Genomic DNA, 6,888 nt, shown 5'->3' on the forward strand with positions numbered 1-6,888 from the left:
CCAAATTGTCAGGGCGATGTCTTCGAGCATCGGCCATGTGTTGGGTCCTCGAGGACACTAGTCATTCTCAGAGTAAGAGACTGGCACTAGAATTGGCATGGGCTCTTAAGACATGTCCATCAACTGGCATGAAATCTACTCAAGTTGCCAGTGGACCACTCTTCTTATGTCCTATGGAGGCGCTTCTCCGTGCCTCTTCCAACACATCCCACAGAACAGGCTCAAATCTTCTGTGCTGATTTCCAAGTCAGCTATCTGTGCTCGCTCTCTTTGCTGACCTAAAGAAATATACAAAGTTCAAGGCAATACTGTGATACTACGGAGTCTTGGTGGGCAGCTGGTGGAAGGGTTGGGCAGCTAACCGCACGATCAGTGCGTCAAACACGCCAGCTAACTGGAGGGAGAAAGACGAAGCTGTTTGCTCCCGCAGACTTATGTCTTGGGAACCCTTTGGAGGCAGTTTGCCCTGCCGCACGGGGTCGCTGCAGATAGGATTGACTCGGGGGTTTCTGCGATGCTGGGGCTGGACTCTGCTGTGGACTCCTTGTTTGGCTCTGCCAATAGGGGTCACCAGGAGCCCTGGTGGTATCACGGTGACATGTCAGGCTGCAATTTGCACGGTCGACAGTTTGAAACCACCAACTGTCATTGCTGGGGAGAAAAGGCTGTCTCCTCCCGTGAACGGTTCCAGCGTAGGACCCGGGGGACGGCTATAATCCCTCACCAGTAACTCGAGGGCAGCGAGCTTGAGCAGAGCAGGGCCACTCGACCCAGTGCTGGATTGCTTCCTACTCTTGCCAGTGTGACGGTGACGCCAACTGTTGGCTCTAGGTTTTCTGACACTTCCAGAACCCCACCCCACCTCCCCACTCAGGGACATCAGCACTAACTGGCAAGGACTCTCATCGATGGGCAGAGTGCCAGCTGTGGGAACCCTCCTTTAAGCTCCTGCGGACGAGCCCCCCACCCCCGGTGCCTCAGCTCTACAGCACCCTGTCCCTAACTTCACCCTGTGATATGTATCCTCCCCTCATACAACCCCCTTTGCCCTTTCCCTTCCCTAAAGCCCAGCTAACAAGTCTTCACACGGAATTCTCTTGTTAAAGTCACTGGTGGTTTCCTCCTCCCGACTAGACTTTGATACAAGTCAAAAAAAGGGATGTTACATCTCCGTCTGCTTTCATGTCAGTCATTCTTCAAGAACACGGTGCCAGCTGCTATCTCCCAGTGGGTCATGAATCTGTGTTAGTTACTCTGGTAGGTTCAGAAGTGGACGATTCAGCCAGTAACAAAAGCCACTCCGCCGTCATGCAGCTGCCCCCGAGGGAAACATCCGAGGCAGGCTGGCCACTGACACTGCTTCTCCTCCGTTGTGCTGTGTACTGTGGAGCCACTTCTGACTCGAGACCCCGCGTGACAGCCCCGACCCCAGCCCAGGGTGGCCAGGCTGTTTCTCCCACAGAGCCACTGGGGAGCCTCAAGCAACTGGCGAGCCCTTCACCATTGTACCATCCAGGTTCCTTACATTTCCTGTAAGCAGATTTACAGAAAGAAAAGGCAGGTATTCCTTATTAAAAATTGTGACGGGCCTGCGATTTTACCCTATTTGGGTGCCACCATGTCAATTTTCAACTCATTATGAAACCCTTGCTACCGACTGGCACTGCCCTGTGGATCTCCTGGGCTGCAATCTTGACTGGCAGGCAAGTACTTACCCACCACGCTGTCCATGCTCTTTGTCACCCTATTTCCATGCCAACATCTTAGCTAGCACGGATCTGTGGATGCTGGCAGAAGACGCACAACTCCTGGGTCAGAGGTCAAAGACTTTATGACTTGTGACAACGAGCCGGAATGCCAGCATGTGCCCTTTCCTGGAGCCTCCATTCCCAGCTGACACTCTGAAGGAGGCGAGATGGCATGGGGCGGGTACATGAGTCACAGGAGAGGAACCCTGATCTTAGGAAACCCAAATCTCTTAGAGGCCTGTGCTCACTTCCTGCTGTGGTTTAACCCTCAGCAGGCTCTGCAGGGCTTTCTAATGCAAACTCATTCCTTTAGGAGGGGCTTCAGACAGTTCCAGGAAACACTGGATCAAAAGGGAATGAAATTTTCCCATGAATTTTCTGCGTATGAGTGTATGAGTGGTTCCCAAATGGCTCTCATCATCAGGTGACCTTGTCAAATACTCCCAGGACACACGCCTGGAGGTCCGAGGATGGAGCTGGCCCCTGGGGCACAGTGCCACCAAGCTGGGCTGCTGACTGCAAGGCCACCAGTTAGAACAGAGTGGCTCCTCAGGAGACAGTGGAGCCTTTCTCCTGGGAAAGAGCTGGTCCTGGAAACCCACAGGGGCAGTTCTACCCTGTCCCATAGGGTTGCTATGAGTGGAAACTGACTGGAGAGCAGTGAGATTTTTGGCTTTTTAACCCTGAATTTTTAATACACTGCTTCAGCTGACTAGCCTGGTGTGAGAGTTACTGGTGTATTTCAAAGAAATGTATGAGGGTGCTTCAGAAAGCTTGTGGAAAAATTGAATGAAAATGTAAAAGTAACATAGTGGCAAAAAAGAAAACGACCTTCGAGGAGAGGCGTTACACTGACTTAGTCTAGCAGTCCCTGTGAGGAGGGCCAGGACTGCCGTAACTGTGGTCACTATGAGTCGGAACCTAGCATCAACAACCACGTCTCTTAACGTCTGTGCTGAGCTTTTTCCATCATTTGCCTTTTTTTTAATCTACAAAAGGCAATGCCTTGAGTGAAAAAGATGTGTTAACTGAGGCCGTCCTTCAGATTACATGTATGGGAAGATGAATCCAATACCTCCAATCCTGCCAAGGTGACCAAGCCAAACTCACCGCCATCGAGTCAATTCCAGCTCAGAGCACCCCTGTGGGACAGAGTAGAACAGAGCCTGGACTTTCTGAGACGGTAGTGCTTTAGGGGAGTAGGAAACCTCCCCGTTCTCCCTGGTAGGTCAACGTCCTAGTAGGTCAACGTCCAGCCCCCTATGCCATCAGCAGGCCTAGGCGTCTCTTAAAATAGGAAGCATTTTATTCCGCGGATGGAGCCTTTCTCTCCTTGAAAAACCCACCTCCCTCTCCCTCAGTTTGGGAAGTGGGAAACGGTTAGGTCTTGACTAGCCCAGCTGTAGGTCTCCAGCTGTCTGTCATTCTGTCCCTGTAATTGTTTTGACTTTTGGGGGCTTTCTCTCCAAGACCAGGTTGAGCTGAGGTTTTCCTCTCTCCTGTTAATCTGGGCGGCTTTACTGTGGTTCTCAAATCCGGCTGTGTACCAGAACCAATGGTTTGCACTCAGGGACATCCATCCAGTTTCCACTCACAGTCACCCTATAGGACAGGTCAGAACTACCCTGTGGGCTTCCAACTAAAACTTTAGGAGAGAATGGAGCAGCGGTGGAGTCCAACTGCAGACCTTGTGGTTAGCTCCATAGGGCTTGTTAGAGCCCAGATTGCGGGGCCCAACACCCCAGCACCCTCCTTGCTGGGTAAGGCTAATACAACTTGTCTTGGGCTTTCATTTGAGGCACTTTGGATTTGCTCAGAAACACTGAAATTCGAGTAGCCCCTTTCTTCTACACCCTCACTATGGGGACTCTTTAGTTCCTTTGAAATACTTCAAGGGATTTGGAGTAAAGAGAGAGAGGTAATCCCTGGTTTTAATTTAGACTTCAAACTGAATCTTATTTATTCTGTTTTGGGAATAAGCATCTTTGTATAAAAAGTTTCCCTTCTGATCAGGTAGCAGGCATCAAAGAACAAAAAACCTTATCATTGTGAATGAAGGGGAGTGCAGATTTGGGACCCAAAGCCCATCTGTAGGCAATTGGACATCCCTTACAGGGGACCAGCCAGTCAGGGTACAGTGTAACAACGATGAAACAAACAACTTTCCTCTAGTACTTTCATACTTCCTCCCCCCACCCCCACCACACACACTATCATGATCCCAATTCTACCTTACAAATCAAACTAGACCAGAGGATGTACACTGGTACAGATAGGAACTGGAAACACAGGGAATCCTGGACAGATGATCCCTTCAGGCCAGTGGTGAGAGTGGCAATACTGGGAGGGAGGAGGCTGGGGTAGAAAGGGGGAACTGATTACAAGGATCTACGTATAGCCCCCTCTCTGGGGGATGGACAACAGAAAAGTGGGTGAAGGGAGATGTCGGACAGTGTAAGGCATGACAAAATAATTTACAAATTATCACAGGTTCATGAGGGAGGGGAAAATGAGCTGATACCAAGGGCTCAAGTAAAAAGCAAATGTTTTGAGGATGAGGGCAACAAATGTACAAATGTGCTTGACACAATGGATGGATGTATGGGTTGTGATAAGAGTTGTATGAGCCCCCAATAAAATGATTTTTAAAGTTTCCCTTCCTTTGCATGGCTTTTTCAAAGGAATTTTCTTGTAGCAGATTTCAAACAGCTAACAATGTAGAAAGTAATGGAGCAGCATTGCTCTTCCTAACCACAATGCAGCTCCAAGTCTCTCTGGGCCAATCTTGCTTCCATCTGCACCCCACCCATTCTGACCCAACTCGACTGCATCCCCATGATTTTGCAGCAAGTGCCCAGACACGGTTTTGTTTTTTCTCCTCTATGTGGAACAGTGTGAATCTCTACAAGGGCACCAAACCAAGCGCGGTACTTTTCAAAATGAGCAATCATTTAGTATCATCATCTCGTGTTCAAATTAAGATTCTCTTACTTAAAAAAATAGCCTTGTTGAGGTCATTAGGTATATCCCATTTTGCATCGTGTTTTGGTTATCATCAGAAAGCTGTTATTTTTAGCCCAATTAAAGGCACAACCAGGCCTACTGGTTTTACTATCATCATCAGTGCTAGGCCAAGCTGCCTAGAGAGAAATCCAGAGACACGCTAATGTGTCTAAGCGGGAGCTTTAGATCAAAGAGTAATTGTAGATTGAGAAAACATCCCAGCCCAGTCAGATCAAGTCCTTAAGTGCAATATTAGCCCATATGTCTGTTACTAGCCCCTAAATTCCTCTTCAGACTCATGCAGCACCTGCAATGATGCCAAATGTAGGAAGATCACAGGCTGGTGGGTAAAAGTCTTGTGCATCCCATGCCTGTGGAAGCATCCAGCACATGGCTCACAGGTCTCAGCATGCCACCACATGGCTTGTCAACAGGAAGGTGAAGCAGAGACCTCAGGAAAGAGAGGAATTTCCCAGAATCCTCATGAGGCCACACACACACAAGACCTGATTGACAGGCTAAACTCCACCCTTTCACTCTTAATATCAAGTTGACACAAGAGTATGTAACTACCATAATCACCTACCTTTCTCTTTTTTTTTAAGGACATTAAAACTCTGGAACGGAGTGTAAAAGGCTGCACAGGTCACTTTTAAGTGTGACAATGATCATGCTAAGGACGGTAGGATTGACAGGTACAACTAGGAGGTGGGGGTTGGGGCCAGGAGGAGCCTCTGATGGAACTGGTCAGGGTGTGGAGAAATCAGACTGGAATGGGTCCAAGGGTCAGCCTGAGATAGCTCTTACATCTGTGGTCAAGCTGTCACTTCAGTGGATCCTGTAGGCAGTCTTGTGGAAAGTTGGATGGCAAGGTTACTTATCCTCCAAACTTGGGAGAAGAGAAAATGAGGATATGCAAGTAGATGGACTAATTAAGCCAGAGATTCAGAAAGTGCAGAGGAGCCTGAATCCAAATTCTAATTCTTTATAGCTATGTCTGAGTCGGAGTTGACTCAGTGGCAGTGAGTTTCCATAGACTGTGTCCCAGAATGTACTGCACTCTATGAAACATCAATATGCTTAATGTTCAGGCCATTTCCTGGGTCTTTTCAGAGAGCAATAAATGTCTTTATCTTTCACACCTCAAACCAACAAAAAAACAAAACCAAGAAACCACCACCCAACCCATTCTGAATTGAGACCTACCAAGATGCGCTAGGTCTTATTTTCAGGGGATATCTTATTTTTCCATGAAGAATACGGTACACATTTATTGTTTAATTAAGAGACCCCGCACTTCCTATCTACTCAGCTGCACTGTGGCTGCGCGGTAGCACCAGCTACTACGGTCCAGAGTCCAGTTATGGTAGCTGGGTGGGGGGGGCTTATTTTTTGGGAAGTCTTATTTTCGGGGGATGTCTTACTTTCGGGGAAACAGGGTAGTCTACCCAGATTAACACACTAACAAATTATGAATAATGCTCAGAGGGGAATTCCAGGCCCTTAATTGTGCTCATGAGGAACGTGTACAAGGTCCTAGAGGGAATCCTGAGCGGTTTCAACTCAGGAGGGGAGCATCAGGGTCGTATCCTCTCATTTCATTTGTACCCTGTGCGGAGCAAACCCCTTACTTTCAGAAGGAATGAACACACCTCCACAAGATGTATTCTGCATTGCATTTCTACCCGAGAAAACCCGCTCCTTCTTTATGTGTCTGACAGTAATTCCAAAATTGCCCACCTCACCTCCATACTTTGATAAATGGGCTATTATGGTAATTTTTTCAGTAGTACGCAACAAAAAAATGCTCACAGCGGGGCTTAGAGAGTAACTCCCAGTTGGCAGGAGCAGTTGGCAAACAAATGCGGAAGGTGTTTCTGAATAAATATACCGTAAAGCCGAGCATTATGTCCCAAACCAGTTTCTAGTTCGAATCTAAACATAAACAGTGAATATACCTGTATCAATATTGCAAATGTTCAATACCTGAGCTACTTTACATGGTGCTTATAAATGAATTTATACATATCCTTTGCAATAGGGAAAATCTGAATTGCAGTATCTTTCAATAGTGTTACTTTGATCTCTTAGTTTTAATTCCCTCTAGCTATATAGTTAAATAAATACACACAAGGTC

This window comes from Tenrec ecaudatus, chromosome 11, assembly GCF_050624435.1.
Source record: "Tenrec ecaudatus isolate mTenEca1 chromosome 11, mTenEca1.hap1, whole genome shotgun sequence".
NCBI classification, from domain to species: Eukaryota; Metazoa; Chordata; class Mammalia; order Afrosoricida; family Tenrecidae; genus Tenrec; species Tenrec ecaudatus.